At 37.9% G+C, this 20,648-nt stretch overlaps 1 pseudogene across 1 annotated transcript; it reads right to left on the bottom strand.

Moving 5' to 3' along the window:
* Positions 1-1,113: 1,113 nt before the first annotated feature.
* LOC143382212 (nonsense-mediated mRNA decay factor SMG5 pseudogene) lies at positions 1,114-7,510 on the bottom strand (annotated as a pseudogene). The gene is made up of 2 exons (XR_013088940.2): positions 7,493-7,510; positions 1,114-4,206 (listed from the first exon to the last, which is right to left on the bottom strand). The product of XR_013088940.2 is annotated as a nonsense-mediated mRNA decay factor SMG5 pseudogene (transcript).
* Positions 7,511-20,648: the final 13,138 nt, after the last annotated feature.

The raw sequence follows: 20,648 nt of genomic DNA, 5'->3' as shown, positions 1-20,648 counted from the left end.
GCTAAGCATGGGATTTCTTGGCACGTGAGGGCAGCAGCTGGATTGAGGCTGTGAGTGAGAAGCCAGCAATGCTGCGAGGGCCTCCAAAACCTGGGATCTTGACAGAGTATTAAGTTTGGCCTTAAAATGTTATGATTATCAGTGAAGAACACTGGAGATTATTATGGGGGAGACGTAGATTTTAATCCTTTCAACACATTTCTGTGAGAATCAAGTTGTGGGTTTGTTTTTTTTAATAGCGAGAGGGAGAATTTTTTAATATTTATTTTTCAGTTTTCGGTGGACACAACATTTTTATTTTATTTTTATGTGGTGCTGAGAATCAAACCCAGCACCCTCCGCATGCCAGGCAAGCGCGTTACTGCTTGGGCCACATCCCCAGCCCAAGTTGTGGGTTTTAATTTCATGTATTATTGACAGGATATACATCCACATTTCACTAATTGTAGGAAGTTTTTCCTTGTAATATGTACCAAGTAGGAAGTTGATGCGATGTCCCAAAAGATATATGAGAGCCAGGAAGGAAAAACAAAAACAAAAACAAAACAAGACAAATTTCATGGTGACCAAAGTTGAAAATTTTGAGCAGATACAGGAATAAATGCCAATGTAGTGCCATAAAATATCTATTCCCAGGTTAACAAAAGTAGAACTGAATCTGCCAAACTTTGGATATCTTCTTATTATGTTCAGAGGAACATAAAAGCAAAAATCATTACTATAGCAATATGGACAACTGACCCAGTTCTACCCAAAAGTGAAAAATCTAAACCAAGCATAGAATAAGGAAGCCATGACCAGAAATTGCAATAAAATCCTTCACCACAGTCATGAATTTTAGTTTTATATTTATTGAGTTTTCAGAGATGACAGAGACCTACCTACAATCGAAGGCACAGTTCCATCATAAAAACAACATTAAAAGTTCCAAGTCACAATACACAGCTAAGCAAATTAGAACATTCACAGAGCTAAGTGTGCTCTTGGGAGTAAGTCCTGAAGCTGCTGCTTTACCCTAAGAACTCTAAGCACTGAGGCAATCTTGAGATTTTCAGAAAGAGAACATGGTATCAAGCCCAGATGACAAAAAACAGAAATAAGAAGGCCTCTGGAAGCTGGTAAACTAAACCTCTACCTAGGGGTAGACACAGATATTCACTCGCACAATATCTACCTTAACATTAGCTGCTTACGGGAGAGAAACACATGGAATTATGATCCATAAATGCTGAAGGAGGAGGAAGGAGAGAGAGATGGCCATGTCAGCTGATTGCCTTCCACTCTCTGTGGAAGTGCAGGATGTTCTTGATTTCCACACCTGCTTCGGTTGCTATCCCCAGCACCAGCTGCAGGGGGTACGAGAAATTCCTCGGGTTGTCCAAACAGATGCCAGTGATGATAGTCACCATGCTGCTGGGATCAGGTGTCCCTGGCCTGGATGAATCCAGCAGACTTTTGCAGAAGTCGAGAATATTAAAGAGGTCCCAGGCATCAGAATCTGGCCTGATCATCCTGGGCCTCAACAACCTCTCAGACACAAAGGACTGGCACAGAATGTTCTGGTTCCCTCTCTTCAGTTCACCTTCTAGGAAGGTGATGGCTGCCAAGACCTTTCGGTCTTCCCTTCTCAGGACATATAGTGTGTCAACCACAATTTTTGGTATGATGAGGAAAAACTGACCACTTGTGGCAAGCTGCTGGATAACTGGAAGATGCTCACACAGGGCCCTAGGATCAGGAAATAGGTAAGAGGTCAAAGCTGACCGAGTCTGGGGGCCCCTGAGGGTCTTCTCTAGCAGCACCACTTCACGCTGAAGCCAGAGCTGGACAATGTCTTTGGAAAACCTGATCCTGGAAGTTCTCTCAGGAAGCTGCTGAGATGGATTTTCTGGTCCTCCAGGTGTACTGCTCACAAACACACCCAACTTAGAGTCGAACCTCAGGAACTGTTCTGGGAGTCTGGTTGCAAAGTGGCCAAAACTTCTCAGGAAACAGATGCGCAGGGCAGCTTCATCCTGGTTACTGAGTGGAGGTGGGTCCTTCTCTAACCCCACTGTCTCCAGGGAAGCCTGCAGTGGACAGAGCTGAAACAGGGCAATGTCCTCAGGGAGATGCAGGAATCTGGAGACGTGTGGGCCTGCACGGCTCTGCAGCAAATCATGGAGATGGTGGGACAGGCCCAGGTCTGGTTGCTGAAGGTCACCCACCGAGGGCAGCAGGTTCAGCAGCACACACAGGTGGTCCCACAGGCTAAGAGAACTCCGCCAATGTGAGGTGAGGAGGGCATGGTTGGTGCAGAGCCAGCCCAGGATCACCTTGATGGTGGGAAGCAGTCCCTCTGCAGAGAGAACCTTAAATTTCTTTTGAATGGTCTGGAGACTTGTGTAAGACTGGTCAAGGGAGGCACTCTGCCCCACATACGAACCAGTGTGCCACTCAGTCTCAGGAAAGCTGCTCATATACTCCTCAAAGCCAGAGCTACTGCCAGAGGCAGGGCTCAGCTCAGACAGAAGCTTCAGGGCACTGCGACTAAAGGCAGGGGCCAGGTGCAAGCCGTGTCCTCCTGGCAGCTTAGCAGGCATAGTTGTTTTCAGGAGACAGAGGAGACTCCTGGGAGTTTCATTCCTGGGACTGGCAGTCTTGTATTTGGATATGGTCTCGCTTTCCTGCACTGCTTCTGAGTTCAGGGATCCATTCCCTCCTTCATCAGCTATGTCCGAATGAGAAGTTTCACTGTCTGTTTCAGAGTGGACCTGTGAACTCAAGGAGGTGCTTTCCTCGTCTTCTGTCTCATCAGAGTCACAGCAGGAATGAAAACCAGCCTCAGAGCTGTAACCCTCACTACAAACACATGACCACCAATGGCTTTTCTGGGATCTTCTGTGGGGGGGGCCCAGGGTTGGAAAGCCTTGTTGACTCTTCCCAGGCTCTTTTTCCTGGTTTCCAGCCCTGGGGGCAGCCAGGTCTGGAGTCAGCTTCCCTTTCTGGAGTTCAGCTTGGATGCGTGCATTCACATGTTGAATTAGATGAGAGAAGAGGGTCAGGGTGAAGATGACAGCTGGCTTATGCTGCTTTGAGCCTGTTTTCCTCAGGCCATGCACATTCATGAGGCAAAGTACCACCATTTGGAAGATGAGGAGGTCTGGGAGAAACAGATAGCCTTTGGGGGGCTTTCCCTGTGTGGAAACCTGGCACGGGTTAGGTGGACTCAGCCGATAAGAAAGACAGAGACGAAAGTCTTCCAGAACCAACTGGCACAGGGCTATCAACCTGGCCACTCTGAATTTCTTCTGAGGCTGCAGGAGGCTCTGAAGATAGAGGAAGCTAACCAGCAGCCTCTTGTTATCCCAACACTGCCTCTGGCTTCGAGATAGTCTCTTTCCCTGGTACCTCTTCAGACTGCTGTACCTCTTCCCTGCATGATCATAGAGCTGTTTGAGGTTCCAAGCTGCCCCTTTAAAAGGTACTTCTGAGTGGAGACAGCACTGGTAGAAGTATGTGGCTTCAACATTATAGTACTTGCTCCCCTTGAGAGCTCCCAGCTGGTTGAAGGGCATTCCCATACTCGGGGCCACTGACAGGGCTCTGTAATAGCATCTCTCTGCCAAGTCCTTAGTGGCCAGGTCTAGGAACTCATTCTGATATCGGAACAAGTCTCCCAAATAGAGCAGGCAGCGATGGCAGGCCATTCGAGCCCAGGTGACCTCTTCCTCTGATGTGGGCCCTACCTTCTTATAGCCAATCAAGTGGATTGCACTGTGAGGCCAATCTATACAGCTCTGTAACCTCAGTTCATAGTGACCCTGGAGGAACAGGAAGAGATGCTCATAGAATTTAAGGCCACCTTTCAGGTGAGCTTGCAAGGGGCCTTCCCAGTGTTTAAAAGTGTGCATCTGTTTTCTGTTGTTCTTCATTAGCAGCATGACAACATCAGAGTACATTTTCCTCCATAACAGCTCTTCTGCCTTCCTCCCATAAGCCACTGGGTATAAGAACATGAGTTTAACGCAAGCTTGCTGAACTATATCTCTGAGGGCCAGGATGTGCGGTTTGAATACCTCTTTGTGGGCATTTCCCTTTTGAAGGAAAAGGTCAAGTTGCTGAGCTGCCAAGCACACCTTCTGATAGAGGAGTTTGGCCTTTGGGGCTTCTGCCTGGCTTCTCTCCATGGGGCTGGACTCTTCCAATGATGCTTATGTATGCCTTCTGAGAAAAGACAAAAACTCCCTGTTAGTGCTCACCCACAAAGACCAAAAATAATAACAAAGAGGACAAAAGAGTGCAAATACATATGCCTAACTTTTATGCAGCAGGAAAACCCTGATCATCCTTCAGATTTCTATTTAAGAATAATTTCTTCTAGGAAGCCAATTTTAATTCCCCTTCACACTTCATTTGGCCTCCTTTGGTATTCTGAGACAAAACCTTGGAAATTTCTCTTCATTTTGTTTCTCTTATGATAGTGTACTTATTATAATTACCCATTATTCTTTCTCCCAGACCAGAAGGCAAAGTTTCTTCCTGGCATGATCTGAGCCAGGTCACAATTGTGTCAAAGTTTCTAAAAATGCATGGTTCAAGTGGATGCCCAGTAAATAACAGGAATTTGATAAAAGGTATTACAAATGTCCAGTTCCTTTGATATAGTTTTCAATTCCATGGTCCAAAAGACCTCCATTGTGCTATTTAAGATACTTATCTAAAAGTGAAATAAAATTTTATGCCATTTCTACTGACTGATACAAAATGAAAAATAAACTCTCAAAACAAAATTTAAATTTAATCAAGGGTATGAGTTCCTTAGAAAATTCAATCTAGAATATAGTTAATATATCAAAATAATGTTTTAGTGCAAAAAAATACATAAAATCCCAGCTGGGCATAGGGCTGCATCCCTATAATCCCAGCAGTTTGGGAGCCTGGGGCAGGAGCATTGCAAGTTCAAGACCAGCCTCAGCAACTTAGCAAGGCCCTAAGCAACTTAGTAAGACTCTAAAATATTTTTTAAAAAGGGGGGCGTCAGTCCTGGGGATGTGACTAAGTGGTTAAGCATCCCTGGATTCAATACCCAGTACCAAATTTGGTATTGGGTAATTTATTTATATTTGTAAAATCCCTTTCTCCTAAGTGGAATTTGCTTTAACTTTCAGGATGGATGGAGAAGAGAAGTACACACTTTATAATGTAAGTAGAATCCATACAAAAGAAAACACAATGAGTAAGCACATATTAAAAGAAAAGCAAATTAATGGGATTATGGGTAATTCAGTGGTAGAACATATTCTTAGCAAGCAGTAGACCCTGACTTTATTACCCAGCTCAAAAAAACAAAAACAAAAAAAATAGACACAAAAACAAGTCAAACCAACCTTGAAGTAACAATTTAATAATCAAAGTATTAAAATATCTTTAAATTAGAATAGCCAATGCTCAAAGCCTTTGTAAAACTTTCATAAACTTGCACAGTTGGCAGCATTAAAAGTTTAACATTTTTTCTTTCATTTAAAAAGACATTTATGTTCTCTGACCCAGCAACCCTATTCACAGGAATGATTTCTAAGGAAATACACTTAATAAAAGCCAAACCTACATGAATAAGAGGTCCATTCCAAACGTATTTATAATAAAATAAAGGAAGAACAAAAAAAAGTAAGGAAATGGAAATTAACCTATCATATGATGAATTAATTGATCTTATGCCTGTATATATAATTTAAAAAATCATTAAATCCATAAGTGTAATAATTATATAAACTTATAGAAATAACAATTACTTGAAAAAGAATAGAATAAAAACAATATATCCACTGAAAAATCATATATTCAAAAAATAACAATAATATAAAAAAATTAAAATACATATACGATGGTGTGAGGGGGAAGGGAAAAAAAGAGAGAGAAAAGTGTCACAGTAGTTTGGGTAGAGAGAGGTGATAAGAGGGGAGGGGAGGGGAGGGGAGGGGAGGGGAGGGGAGGGGAGTGGGGATAGGGAGAGCAACAGAATACAACTGACACTAGTATTGCTGTATGTATACACATGGCTGTATAACCAATGTGATCCTGCAATCTGTACACGTGGAAAAATGAGAATTCATACCCTATTTGAATCAAATATATGATATGTCAAGATCATTGTATTGTCTTGAGCAACTAATAAAAATAATTAAACGACATTGCTGGGATAACAGCTGCCTTTTTTTCTGGAAGGTCCTTTATAGTGCAGTCTTTCTAATACAACTTCTTAGCTATTATAATTTATAAGTCTTTATCATTGACATGAAAGGAAAAATTGTAACTAGACATATACTATAAAGTTTTGATTCAGGAACTAGAATACATAATCTTGAATGACAAATAAACAAGACTCTTGAATACATGCAGTACCTATATAGTATTAATAGAGCTAGGGCAGCAGACAGTACCTGTGATCTGTGACTAGATATGCAAACTTGAGAAGAAAGAGAGATGTGGAAGAATAAGAGAAAAGAATTGGGGCCCGAGAACAAGGAAAGCATGCAGAACACAGAAATTGAACCAACAGTGGAAAGCCTTTGAAAGCTCTAAAAACACACAGAGGACTTCTCTGGATGGTAAATAAATGTTTTGTCTGGAGTTTGTCAGTTCTGAGGAAAAGGAAAAGCTACCAAATAGATATCTGCAGAAGATAGACCTAGGATAGATTAAAACCACACACAAGCACACAATTTTTCTAAAAGACAATTTAGTTTCCTTTCAAGCCTAAGACTCTGATGCTAGATGTTACAAGATAGAGAAAAAACATTGAGCTGGACAGAGTGGTGCATGCTTGTAATCCCATCAGCTCTGGAGGCTGAGACTGGAAGATCATGAGTTCAAAGCCAGCCTTGGCAAAGGCAAGGCACTAAGCAACTCAGTGAGACTCTGTCTCTAAGTAAAATACAAAATAGGGCTGGGGGTGTGGTTGAGTACCCCCTGGTACCCCTCAAAAAAATTTAAACCCCCAAATCTATTACAATATTTGAGGAGAGATGGATTCCATCTGAAAGCCAGAGAGGAATAAGAAGTGACTGAATCATTTCTGAGACTCTTCTCCCTTCCCTGCTCCTCTAACTACACTATTGACTCCAGGTGACTATGTTCTTCTGCAGCCCTTTCTAGGCAGCTGTGTAAAACCTGTTTGCCAAGATCAAAGGCATGGATGCACCCAGGTTCAAACTGGGTCGGTAAGAAGCATGGGGCCTCCCTCCCTCACCCCATCCCCATCGCCATCTCTAATCCAGGGATCGGATATTACAACAACTTTGTAATCTCATAAACCTTAACTGGGATGAAACATGAATATAAATACACTCAGGTTACAGCAAATGTATGGACACAAATATGCTATAAAGAAAACCAGTTCTAAGATGCCTTCAAGACATTAAATGTCTGTGAGAACCGCAAAGAAGCCTTAGATAAAATAATTCACTCATAAATGACAAAATGAAGAAAAGTTTTCTAAATATAATCTTACTTCTCATTTAATTTGGGAAATCATCCTCCATTGAACATGTCCAGAGGAAGTAGAAAATTCCTTAGCTTGAATTTAATTGCTTAGTTTAAAAAGAAAAATCAAAAGATATTAATGAATATTTATTATTTCTCTACTAACTTCTGCAAACAACAAAAAGCCATGAATTTGGGTCACTGCACTCGATGATCTCCTAGTCTACGTGGCATATGAAATATCTAGTGTTCTACACGTTGAGGCATAAATCTATGAAGTTAAAATATAATTTATTCACAAATATTTCCAAACTGAGCAATTCCTGAGAATGGCCGATTCTCTCTGAACAGACATAAATATGACCTGGCACCCTTCCCCATTTCACTCTAATACTAATGATTAGTTCCACTAACTTCCAGGATCTAAATTAGTGGATCTAACATCCAGGACCTCTTTCCTCTTTTGCAGGCATTAGGATAAACTTCCAGCTGCCTTGCTGATACAAAGCAACTCTGAACAGTTGTCCCTCGTGAAGCCACAGAACAATCACAAGCAACTCTCTGAAGCCTGATGTTCCCTGACAAAGCCTCTGAAAGCCCAGAATCTTGATTATAAAAGGAGTAAAATTAAATCCCTTTATTGAGATGAATCCAAAGAAGATTCTTTATACCCACCTTTAAACTCACCAATAAGTTATGGCCCCCAGAGTTTGTTGCTGCTCAGCCTCTGGCTCCCCAATCGCACTCTCAAAGCCTTTATTACTTTATCTAGGCACCTGGACTAACTCTGCATAATTGACATCAGCTGCATTCACTGTGCCCTAGAAGGCTGACTGGGGCTGCCGAGGAAGCCTGGTAATTCAGGACTAGAATATGATTCAGACAATAGAGACATAGGAGGAGACAGAAAGAGCAGAAACTGAGATAAATTAGAAAAGTAAATCACAGAAACGAGAAAATTAAAATCATCTTGCTGTGCAAGAAATATACATATTTTGCATTTCCTTGAGAATTAGAGCTAACTCTTGCCTTGTGACTAAACTGAGAGAAAACAGGAATTCCCTATAATGGCCCCTGTCACTAAGAATGAGACCCTGAAGGATGAGAATTTCCCATAAATTCAAATGGGTCCTCCATTCTCCCAGTGCAAGACCTTCCCTAAGTGTTCTTACCCTTGAAAGGACTAGCTAGTTGCAGTACCCACAGTACTTTCAGTCTCAAATATATTTTGCAGCTGCTTCTCAGTGCATTGATTACTATTTCTGAACCATAACGAAAAACAGTGTACTCAAGGTTAGCCCTTTATAGCTTAAGTCTAGAGAAGAGATTGTGAGAGTATATATAAAGATCCCATTATACAAAGAACTGGATTTCAATGGGCTTAGAAATCACCGGAACTTCTTAAAATGAAAATTTGTATGAAGGGAGTTTGGGATGGGGTCTGAGATTTTTATTTCTGAGTCCATGGAATGCCAGTGATGCGGGTGTGCTGAGCACTCTAAAGGGAAAATTGAAAGAACAAAGTAGCTGTTTGCAGGACACCAATATTTACCTCAGAGTCAGTAGACAGTCTAGAATGAACTATAACCATGACAACTCCTCCTCTAAATGTTATGTCAGACTTAATTCTTAATTTCCAAGGCCAGCCTTCAAAGTATTAGAGCCCTCCCCCAAGTGAACAAAACACAAATAAGATGGAAATTAAAATACATAAAAAGTATCACCTGCTCTCACACCCTGGCAATGAAATTGATCAGGAGGAAGAGACTCCATATTCCCAAGCCATTTAAGGAGACCAATCCTGGGTAAAACTCACTTTTGTAACTCAAAGAGCTATATGTACTATTCACAAAAATGCTGATGAATTTCCACTTCATGTGTCAATTAAAAATATAATAAATTCCTGGGCACAGTGGTACACACGTATAATCCCGGATGCTTGGAGGACTTAGGCAGGAGGATCACAAGTTCAAAGCCAGCCTTGGCAACTGAGTGAGGCCCTGAGCAAGTTAGTGAGAACTGAGGATGTGGCTCAGTGGTTGAGTAATCCTGGATTCAGTCTCTGGCACCAAAAGAAAAGAAAAGAAAAGAAAAATAACATAAATTAAAATGAGCTAAAAAAGATGCCTTTCTCCATAAAGACAACACTATAACTGTTTCCTGTCTTTATCCAACTAAACCTAGTCATAAAAACTGATTCTTTAGAGGCTTACACAATTGTGAGAATAAGGAAATCCTAAAACATAAGCCTCAAAAATAAAACAACAAGCTCCTGAGCAGAGACAGACTAAATGTAGGCATTTCTTCCTGCCTATTGGTCATCTGCATCGAAATTGTGCTTCCTAAAGGAAAAGGTAACCCCTTGCCCAGCCATGGTGGAATTATAAGAGTTTTATATAATCTTTTGAGCTGGATTTTGTATTTTTTACCAAAACTCTGTCCCTCATTTAACTTCAAAATATTATGAAGAATACATCCCATAAGAGTTAATCTGCTGACAAATAATTTAGATGAAATGGAAATTTCCTAGAAAGACATAAACTGGTAAAATTGACTTAATAAATAATCAAAAGTTTGACTAGATCTACAGTAGATAAAGATATTGAATTAATAATTTTAATACTTTCCATAAAGAATAGTACAGTCTCAGATACTCCACTGGTTAATTCTATTAAACATTTAAAGAAGAATCAATATGAATCTTCCACAGGTTTTCCAGTGTATCAACACTCCCCAACTCATTCTAGAAGGTTGGCATTATCCTGATACTAAGACCAGAGGAATACAAGAAAACTACAGACAATATCTCTGGATAATATGAGATGCTAAACTCCTCAACAAAATACTAGCAAACTGAATCTAGCAGTTTTTTAAAGAATTATGTATGACAACTAGAGAGAATTTTCTAAGAATGCAAAGTTTCTTGAACATCTGAAAATCAGTTAACATAACACACCATTTTGATATAATAAAGGAGGGAAATGTATTCTCTTTTCAATAGTGCAAGAAAGGGAGTTGGCAATTTTTAACATACTTTTATGATGAAAACACTTAGCAGAGCAAGAAATGAAGGACATTTTCTCAATCTGATATGTAACATCTCAAAAATATTAGGTAACATCATAATGAACAGTGAAGGACTGAATGATTTCCCTCTAAGAGGAGGAACAAGACAAGAAGGTCTACTTTTGCAACTTCTACTGGAAATTTTTCTGGAAGTTCTAGCCAGGACACTAGGGCAAGAAAAACATAAATAAAAGCATCCATATTGAATAAAATGAATAAAAAGCATCCATATATATTAGACCCCAAGAATCTATCAAAATTATTAGAAATAATAAAGGAGTTGGGCAAGCATTCAAAATACAAAATCAATTCAGAATACAAAATCAATTGTAATTCTATATATTAACAATGAAATCCAAACATGAAGTCAAGAAAAATATTAAGTAAACCTATAGTTAATTGATTTGCCAAAATAATCCAATGGAGAAAAAAAAGTGTTTCTAATGAATTGTGCTAAAACAACCAGATATCCACATGCAAACAAATGAAATTACACCATTCAAAACAATAAATACAAAATGAATTACAGAGCGAATTTAAGAGCTGAAATTATAAAAATTCTATGAAGAAAACCTAACAGACAATATTTGTGACAATGGGTTAGGCAAAATTCTCTTAGACCTGACACTAAAACATAAGGGATCATACTAAACTCTAATGAGGGATTATTTCATGAATTGAAAAGGTAATCCTACACTTTCATACTAAGGGAAGATTATTTATCATCACTTGAAGAGAAATATTAAAATTATGATATGTACCCTTCCAATGACACCTCATTGTCAGATATTCTGGCTGAAATTATAAGTTTAGAAAGTGTTTGTGTATACCTGATAGAGTGATGTCTTAATGTTCTGGGATCTTCAGGGAAGAAGGTATTCTGTACAATTTTGAAATATCATTTCCTAGAACTCCGGAAATTATATGGTCCTGTGAAATATAACAAACGATAGAAGAATCAAATATTTGTTTTAGTTTCTAAGCAGTTAAAAAATAATACAAAGAACTTTTTAAAAAAATTACTCAGAGAAATAAGTTTACAAAAAACAACACAGAAATAGGTTATAATCATAAAATTGGTTTACAAAGACTAAACAGAGGAGTCTTTTCCATAAATACCAAATATCCTGTTTTTAAGAACAAGAAATAAAATTTTTAATTTTAATTTGTCCATATATAACATATGTATATCTTTGCTAACTTTAAAAATATAGCAATTGAAGGCAAAGCAATAAATATTTTAGAGTACAATAGAAAAGATATTTTCATGCCTTCAGAGTAAAGAAGAAAATTTTAAATAGGACTCAATATTCAGAATGCAATAACCAAAAGGAAAAAAGATTTGTAGATTTCATTGCATTAAAGCCAAGAACTCCAATTTAAAAATGGATGTAGTATGAAAATTCTATTAACAAAGGATACTTATAACATTCTTAATAATAAATTACTAATATCAAGAATATTATTTTAAGTCTATGAATCATAATAAAAAAGATAATCTAGTCAGACATTTCAATAAAAGGGATAACCAAATGGCCATTAAAATTTAAAAATGTTCAATCTCACTAATCATAGATTTGCAAATTAAAATCACAATGAAATACAGGACATATCCTCTAGATGACAAAAATGCTTAAAGTCTGACAAAACCAGGTAATTATAAGGATATGGAGTAAGAGGAACTTTTATATACTGTTGACATAGTTGCTTTAAAAATGTTTTGGCCTAACTCACTATACTATTATTGAACACTCACATACTTTACAATGCAGCACCTCCTGTTTTAGATTTATGCAGTAGAAATCTCTTGCACCTGTGTACCATTTGACACATGAAGAATATTCCTAGCAACGATGTCTTTAATGGATAAAAACAAAACAATTGAAAAAGCAAAAACTGGAAATAACCCAATTGTATATCAACAGTTGAATGAATAAATTATAATATATCCACACAGCATTAAAAATAAATGAATCACACTGCACACATTCATGTGGATGTATCACACAAACATAATGTTGAACAAAAACAGCAAGTCTTAGCAAAACATAAGAAAAATGATAGTATTTATACTAACGCTCAAAATAGGCAAAAAAAAAAAAGCAATGTATTATTTATGAATGCACAGGTAGTAAAACCAGGGAGGGGAAAAAAGGATTAATTACCACAAAGCCAAGATGTTTTTTCCTCTATGGAGGGAAAAAATAAAACAAAGCGAACAAACAAAAACCCACAAATATATGTAATACGTATGTATAAATATGTATGCTTATATATATATATATATATAAAATACATTTTTATGTAAATCTAATTATTTTAAAACCTAAAACTCCAATTATTCATATGCATATAATTCATGTGTAATTATTCATATAAAAAAGAAAAACTGGTAAGTATGGCACAAATTTTTATTTTCTTATCTTTAAGGAATGGTTTCATTGACTCTTGTTGATACCTTGAATCATAAATGTCACCATGTTAACTGACTTGTTTTTTGAAATAGACAAATTGATTAAATCCAGTCAAAATATTTAAAATTATCAAAATATTTATCTATATAGAGTAGGAACTATAAAAGGAAAAGAAATAAAGAAAACAAATTTTTTTTTAAAGAATCACATCTCATCTCAAATAATCTTTCACACTACAAATGACCCCCAGAAAGCTGGTATGAATTTGGAGTGATCAGTTTCTTGTGGAGTTAGGAGAGTATATATAAATATTCTTTTTAGTCTGGTATCCTTTGAAAATTTCCTAAACACACAACACTTCCTATTTTTCTAACTATAGCTTATTGAAATTTTTCTGGGTTTTTTTTTTTCATTTTCAGCAATGAAATTCAAGCTGCAAGTAAAAATTAGGGCTCACTTGTAAATGATCATCATTTTATCTATTATAAACTATATTCCTATTGAAAGCAAGGAGCTTTATTTAAAAAAATACCTCATCAAATGACCAATTTAAATATAACTCTCATAATGAAGATGCCATCTTTCAATCACTATGTTCTAGGACAACACTGTTGGAAATAATATGCACTTCTTGGTATATCACAGGGAAATCCTGCATGAATTAGGGGTAAGATTCATCATCTTAGAGGAAGAGAGAAAAAAGAGAGATGGGTACAGAGAGAAAAAGAAGAAACAAAAACAAAACATAAGCCTACATGCTCAAGATATTTATCTTAAAGATGAGAGAAAAGACTAATAGGAGATGAACTACAGGTCTTCAGATATTTGAAGGGCTATGCAAAGGAGAAATATATCTTTTTCTGCTTGATTCCAAAAGGAATCCAATAAGGACAGGTATCACTTCAATAAAAAATTAAAAGAGAACTCTTCATTATAACCCTCGGAGAACAAATGAGCTCTCTGATGAGGTAAGGATCTTCTGGCCATGGAAGGGGCCCAGTCAAAACTGATAAACCATTGCACAACACAGTTGAGATTGACTTGTGGGTTAGAAATTGGCTTAAATGACTGTTAACATCCATTTCAATTTTTTTAAGTTTTTGAATATTTTTTTAATAATGCATAGAGATTCATTGTATGAGCTAGCCTTTATGTAACTGTGAGATTTGATGAGGAAGTTCATGTAGGGTACTTGCCTCTATATAACTATATTGGTCCCAGAGTCTCTCTGTGGCTGGGCAGGTGAGCGGTTGGAAAGCATAGTTGGACACAAAGTGAGGAGAGCAATTACAGGCTAAAACCATGAAATCCACAAAGACAAACTGGAATTAGAAAAGTAAAATGGAATGTACACCTTCCTCTCCTGTCTCCAACCTTGCTGGTGTGGATGGTCTGCAGAAGTCGGAGCCCTCCATCAGCTAAATCAAACATTCTCAAGTTTCCTCCCATGATGATTCATTAACCTGTTTTCAGTTACTGCTTACCAAATTGTTCTGGGTTTATGTAAAAACTAAAATCACATTATCTGAGCATTCGTTTTGGGCTGAAATAAGTTTGAAAAGAAATGTTTTTCTTCCATTTGATTGCTTTAGTTGCCTTGGATGGTATGACAATCATGACCAGATCTGGAGAGAATGGATCTGTAGCACAACCTGTGCCTTTTAAATAAAATCTGCCATCGTTTAAAATAGCCTAGATGAACAAAAGAAATTGCAATTCCAATCCAAAGGAGAACTGACACTAGCAAGTACCAGTATGTTGATGGAAAAGTGTATAAGATCATTGTCTGAAGCAAATGCTTCAGTCAGAAGAGAAAGGACAGACTTCTTTTCTCTTTACAGGATGAGAATGAAATCTGAACTTTTCTGTCAGTGACAAGGTTAGCGCGGTACACCACCCACACAGAAAATGAATCAGAAGCAAAGAACCAGATTCTCCCAGAACTTAAAGCACTTCTGAAAGATGCCTTAACTCTTTCAGAATCCTGGGGGACAAGGGACTGTAGAAATAAAGGAAGAATCAATATTTTTTACAGCTATGAAGCACTAACCCACATAATCCTATCAATACTGTTGAGACAATGGAAAGAATCTCAAATATCCAATGGAAGGGCATAATTAAATGAATTATGGTTTATGCAAGTGATATATTCTCATATTCTACAACCACTATGCTCATTATGCATCATAATTAGAAATCATAAGGTGCAATGACAGGTACTAGGTAGACAATAAAAAATTGGAAAACTAACTGAGCTATGTTTAAAAAAAAATAAATGTAAAAATTTAGGGTTTCTGACAAAATGACAAACTGCCAGGAGATGCTGACTCTGTCCCTGTGCTTGACAAATGATCTGTACAAATGATAGGGAGACTGGTCAATTTTAGAGAATAAAACTGTAAAAAAGCTCTCTAACACTCTGAGAAAATACAAGTGGGTTACATCCAAGTCAGATGGAGGTAATGAGGGAAGGGGAGGAGGTTTGCTTAGAGTAAGAGAGGGTCCAAAGCCATGACCCTGGGACTAGAGTGGAGAGAATGTCCTTCCTGTGGCTTCTGTCTTAGCTCACCTGTTCCTGGATCCACCCAGTTACAACTACAAACAGCATAATGACAGCAAGAGGACCAGCCTGAGCCATCCACAGCTCACCAGAGATGACAGGGTAACATCCAAATAAGGAAAGATCCTGGAACCAGCATATTGGAGCAAAAACCAATAGGTTCAGATAGTGAGACAACAACTAATTATTTGCTTCTTTCTCCTCTTTGTTCCCATTGGCTAAGTCATTAGCTCTCGCTATGTGAAGTTAGCCAATCCCAAAAAGACAAATGCTGAATGTTTTCTCTGATATAAGATGACTGACTCATAGTGGAGTAGGGAGGGGGAGCATGGGAGGAATAGACAACTCTAGATAGGGCAGAGGGGTGGGAGGGGAAGAGAGGGGACAGGGAGTTAGCAATGATGGTAGAATGTAATGGACATCATTATCCAAAGTACATGTATGAAGACATGAATTTGTGTGAACATACTTTATATACAGAGATATGAAAAATTGTGGTATATATGTGTAATAAGAATTGTAATGTATTCCGCTGTCATGTATTTAAAAAATAAAATCAATTAAAAAAATTAAAAGTAGGGCTCCTGATTATCATCAGCAGTAGCAGCTGGCCTTGCTAGAAATACAAAACTCCTCCTCCCCAGACAAAAAGCTCTGGTGGGTAGGTCCCAGCCCTCTGTTCTTTATGGGCAGGCCTGGTGATTCCCACTAGTCTAGGAGAGAAAATCCAAAGAAAACAGTTCTCACAAAAGACCCAGGCCCTGGGTAGGATATGCAGTGTGTTACTGAGAAGTAGGACCAATGGCATCAAGCATGGGGGAGGAAAGGATAGAAAAGAGGCAATAGTTCAGCCTAGATGGTAGAATGGAGCTCTCCACCCTAAGGTACCTCCCAACCTGCTCCCCAAATTCAGCTGGAGGAGCACAAGCCTGAGGAAGGAAAGGCAGCAAGGTTAACACTGTGTAGTGGAGGAAGCCAAATGAACGGAAACTGGATTAAGTAAGAATTTTAAGTAAAAATTTAAAATATAAATGTCCTCAAAGAAAGAGGGTACTATAAATTTGAAAGAAGAACAGAGTTATAAAGAGGTAATATCTAGAGATACTGGACATAAAAAATGTAAATGTTGAAGAAAAAACTCAAAGGAAGGTTAAAGATTAGACAGGAAAGTGTTACAAAGAAAGTACTTGGAAAATATAGAGTGGGGTGAATAAAATCTTATGATGCCCTTTGTACAAATGAAAAGCACAGGTAAATGAAACAACACTATGTGTCTTTCTAGAATAAATACACATATACATCTCAGTGAACACAGATTCAAGGGCTTGCATAGACCACTGATGTACTCTGCTATGAGAATGAGTAAAATAAATTCAATCCTCTGCCTCAGGGGATCAAAAAGAAGCCTCTTTTTAAAACTCCTACCAAAAAAAAAGCAAGAAAGGAAATACACAAATTAATAATAGTTATATTAATATTTGTTAAGTTTGGGTGTGTTTCCCATAATTTTAAAACTTGTTGTAATCTTGTTTTTATAATAATATTAAACAAATAATGAATGCTTTCCTCCTGGAAGTAGTTTATGTGCTGAGGTAATTTGACTTTAATAAATTTATAGATCTGCAATATTGGACTGCTTTTTTTGAGTCATGAGTCACATGAGAAGCAGTACATGGAACAATGCAATGCCATTTTAAGACATTAATGCTCAAGATAACACTGCAGATCTGCCAGTCAGTAAATGTCATCAGGAAAAAAGAGAAAGTTTATCTTCATTAAAATTATCTAAGCTTCTAGAATTTAGTGTGTCGGTTGCTGTGTTTTATTCATCAAAGATTCCCTTTTGTACCATTTGACCAGGTTAATGAGACGTATATCTGTATCTATATGTATATAGATATACATATGTATTTTATATATCATAAGATCAGATCATCTGATATTTCTCTCTAGACATACATGAAAATTAGAATAACCTAATTTGCATTTTCAATAGCACATGCAATTTTTAAATATTGCATTTAAAAATTTGAATTACCATGCCAATATATTTTAATTGAGATGAAATTCACATAAGGCAAAATTAGTACCCTTACATAAGTGTGCAAACATCACTTCTATCATCTACAAAGAGCCTCCCTTCCCATCAAGCGGGTTACTCCTAGTCTCCCTCCCCCAGTTCTTGGCAGTACAAGGCTAGTTTCCATCTGATGGGTTTACGAATTCTGGATACCTCATCTAATGGAATCACACTATATATTTTGTGTTGTTGTTTTTTTTATATCCCTTTTATAGGTAACCATTTTAATTGTTTAAGTTGTTAAAATCTCTGATTAGGACAGTCCCAAATTTGTTTTCAAATAAATATCAGTGTTCACATCTGTAAACACCAAACTTAATGAGATGTTGAAAAAAAAACTAAATAATGAGGCAAATACAAATGATACATATCTGCCTAAACCTATCATCCTCTTTTCAAACTTTATAACTCACCAAGTCAGTTATGCAATGCTATGAATTCGGTCAATACACCATGCCTGTTCATCCCTCTGTGTCCTTGTACATAGTAATTTCTGAAATGCATTTCCCCATTTGATCACCTAAAGAAACCTAAGTTTAAACATCACCCTGATGTTCAACAGCCCACATCTAAAACCTCCTCTAACCCCTCTTCCATCCCCATGTTGCCACTTTGCTTGGTCCATGCCTCCTGAAGGTAACTTATCACATTGCATTACAGTATGTTTATGTGCACTACTCTAGTAGATACTGAATGCCTTTGTCTTCCTAATGCCTAATACAATGCCTGCCACTAAGAAATCAATAAATTGTTGAACAGGTAAAAATGAAAGTGAGGCCAGGGCAAAAGTACAGTCAATGTAGGTAATGAATGATTGGATCAGGAAGATGCGGGCTGATTCAAAGGAAATAAAATGCTAATACCTTCAGAGCACCTTCCCTCCTCAGTCAACTGTTGTCAAGGTCACCTGCCTCTACCTTCTCCAGCAAAGTGGAAGCAGAAATTCTTCCTCCCAGTAAGGAGTTGTTAATAAATACCTGCTGGGCAGCTCCCTTCGGGTCCTTCTGGGAAGTTAATGGAATAGGAAGAAATACCCCTGGACAGCTCCCTTCCCACCTTTTTGGCCACCTGGGCAGAATGAAAGAAGGGGGTATAAGAAGAAAAGAAATCTAAAATCTATAAAAGAGGCAAGACACCCCCATTCCTTTGGGCAACAGCTTTGGACCCCTTCCTCTCCAGGGGAGTGTCCCCTCCCCCTTACTCCCCACCCTGTTCTATCCTATAAGTGAAAATTTTTGCTCTTGCCTCAGCAATTCTCATATGTTCAATCTTCTACACCAGAGGAACAGGACCCGAATCCTGATTCTCAACACCAGTATCAAAAGAATGGACAAAGTGATCACAAATAATCTATGGACCACAGCTAGATAAACTTCGACTGATAACACTGGTTCTTAAATTGTGGAACCTGTACAAGTAACATGAGCACCAGGATGAACAACTTGAGAAGTTAATCACAATGCAAAATCAGAACCTCTGAGTGGGCTCAGCAATCTGTTTATCAAGCCCTCGAGATGATTGTGATATACACTCAAGTTTGAGAACAACTGCTCTGAAGTTGAGAAAAATGGAACAGTTGTCTTTAACTTGCCTCTGAAAAGCCTTATTTCCTAGTTTTCCTGTGACGCTAAGCTGCTTATTCCAAGTATCTGCTGCTAAACCCTTCTCCACTGGCCCACCTCTAAGTGCTAGAGAATCTCTGGGCTCCGGCTTCAGTCTCTTCTCTGTACTCACTTTAGATCCACATATACCTTCAATAGACTAATGACAATCTAATTTATGTCTCCAACCATTACCTCTCTGAACTCGCCTCCTGTTAAGCTGACTTCTTGGTTTTCCTGCTTGGATGTCTATAGGTTTATACTGAACTCTTCTCTGTAAACCTGAGGCCCCCTGACTTTCCCATCTCAGAAAATATAAACTTTACCAGGTTTCTCTGACCAAAAACCTGTAGTCATCCCTGAATCCTCTTCTCATGACTTTACATTCAGAGCAGGTTTGTTGTTGCTACTTCAAATGATGACCTCATCTATCACTCATCATCACAGCTACCATTCTAATCCAAGCCACCAGCATCCTCCACCTGATTATGGTACCAGATGAATCTTGCTAATATTGCTGCCCTGCCCTCACATACACATATGTTTAATTCTCCACATAGCAGTCAAAATATTAACCAGATCTTCCACTTTCCATCACACATTAAAAAAAAAAAAATCTAATACTTTTCCATGTCCCTTAAGACACTACATGATCTTGTCCCCAAACCCATGTCCACCATTTTCTGAGTCATTCTGATTTTTTTTAAATACTCAGAGATTCACCTCAGAGTCTGTATTTATAATATTCTCTCTGTTGTCTTCTCAGAGCTCCCTTTTGAACCAGCGTCCATCTTCCTGACCCAATCATTCATTATCTACACTGACTATCATTTTGCCCTGTCTCACTAGCAAGATGAAAGTCACCATAAGCAGTAACCTATTCACAGGAATGACACACTATCAGCTGTTCCATACTCTATTGGTTGGAAGTGGTCCAGCCCCTAGCTAAGAGAGGACCTTACACAGGGACCTCACTGATTTAGTCTTTCAGGCTGCCTCTTATACTCTCCTAAGCATGTTTCATGCTATGCAAATATAATACTGCAAGAGTTATTTTTCAAGTCTAAGACAAGGATACTGAGACAGCTGAGGTTGATAAATTTCACCAAATGCACATAAGTAGTAAAAGTTTGGCAAGCATTTGAACTCCTTTCTGCCTGACTCTACCTTGATCTTAATGGCCACACTCTCCTACCAGGTCTACAATGTGTTGCAATTATAGAGTTGAACTTTTCACTGGAAGTTGCATAATTTTAAATTTCCCCTATTAAATTTTGGTTATTGTTTTAATTAACCCTTTTATTAGCCAACCCCATCCACTTATTTACTATTATTTCCAAATACCTAGTTCTTATGATCTCAGCAGAAATGTACTTAGATATTCAAAAAACACAGTTACTCACTTGGTACATAAGAGTAGCTCCAGTTCGAATGAGTGTTAATTATTGCCATTGTCTAAAAGG

This window comes from Callospermophilus lateralis, chromosome 16 (genome assembly GCF_048772815.1).
Source record: "Callospermophilus lateralis isolate mCalLat2 chromosome 16, mCalLat2.hap1, whole genome shotgun sequence".
NCBI lineage: Eukaryota > Metazoa > Chordata > Mammalia > Rodentia > Sciuridae > Callospermophilus > Callospermophilus lateralis.
Note: the sequence above shows the minus strand (reverse complement) of the source record. Positions and strands in the feature narration are given on the sequence as shown.